We start from the raw sequence: 1,639 nt of genomic DNA on the forward strand, positions 1-1,639 counted from the left end.
TCAGATAAATCAATCTTCGCTAGTTTAAGATGTTAAAAATTACTGCACCTATCATAGTTTCTAGTGAATTAATGAAAGTCCCATTGACTCTATCTTGATGCTCTAAATTATTGTTAGAAGTGGTACTAGTGGAAGAATTTGGCCATTTTGCATCACGTGATACCAATGGAATGCAATTGAACTTTGCAATTATTAATCAAAGGTCAACCGTGTCCTACCTCCTCTGTGAAAAGTCCATCATGATCTGCCTGTGTCAATGCCACCATATTGAGGGTTAAAATAACAATAATTGGCAATTGCCCCGCCCAAAACCAGCCCCTCCCTTATCATTCCTTTGCAAAGTTTGCATCCGGTTAGCTCATATCTACTGTATCTATGATTAGCTCGAGAGTTATTGGCTTGTTCTGAGGCTTGTTTTTTTATCAATGGCAACTAAAACCAGTTCTTGTTCCTCTTCTCTGAGTCTCTTCTCTTCTCCTTTGACTATTGGTAATAATTAACTGTAGTCTTTAATAAATAATATGTTTTATAGATCAACTTATTGATGTACTTGATCTATTAAAGAGATGTGGTTTCCCTCAGACAAGATGGTATGAGCTGGGACTGAGACTAGGACTACATAAGGACACAGTAGATGTTTTGGAAGCAATTTTTTCTAGAGATGTATCTTGCTGCTTGACAGAATGCCTCTGTAAGTGGTTATGTAGAGCTGATAATGTTGACAGTAAAGGAGGAGCTACCTTTGACTCACTGTCAGATGCTCTTAAAGCTATGAATGAGAATGCTGCAGCTGACAAGTTAGATCAAGAAAGTAAGTTAATATCACTGATTGTATTATAGTATTGACAGTGTGTGTGTGTTGTATAGACCCCCTAGGTGCTAAGACTATTTTCAATGAATCATTTATGGTAGTCACCCACGATATAAATTACTGACGGTCCACATCAAAGGCAGATGAAAGCCCAAGGTGCCAAAATGAAGCATAGCAAGAAAACTATGCTGCAGCAAGAGTTACCTGGTCTATATGATGTAGTCTGGCCTCCATACTTTCCATAAATGCTGCTTGTAAGCCTGTAGCACCTTATAGTGCTCACAAAATAGTGAGGTAGTGTCACCGCCTTTGATCTTAAATTGTGGGTGGATACTGTATACCGTATAGCAGGAAAATTTGGGAGGAATAAAATTTGGGGAATTGCTAAATTTTGTAATTGGCCAGTTTTAATTTGGTGAATTTGTGGCCATAATGACTCAAAATGACAGATTTTAATATTGGCAAATGGCTATTAAAATGCTAAATTTGCCAAATTTTGTCTACCTCCACAATTTCCTTCTACACGGTATGAAATATTATGAATGAATATCATTATTATAATCATATTTATGGAAAATAGTCTTAGTGCCTAGGGGGTCTATATAAAATGTAATGCTATGATCAGTTTAGGCTTAAACTTTTTGGTAAATGTCTATGTAAAACTGTCCACTTTCAAAGTACATGTAGCTATGGTACTTGTACGTGTAGCTGATGTCTCCAAAAACAATACTATATAAAATTTCTTCTTTTAAAGGTATAATATATATTTTATGCAGGTAAAATTGCACTAAATAAAGCTGTAGTTAGACCAGTTACCAGTAGTATAGT

Source organism: Amphimedon queenslandica, unplaced genomic scaffold (assembly GCF_000090795.2).
Source record: "Amphimedon queenslandica unplaced genomic scaffold, v1.1 AMPQUscaffold_11946, whole genome shotgun sequence".
NCBI classification, from domain to species: domain Eukaryota; kingdom Metazoa; phylum Porifera; class Demospongiae; order Haplosclerida; family Niphatidae; genus Amphimedon; species Amphimedon queenslandica.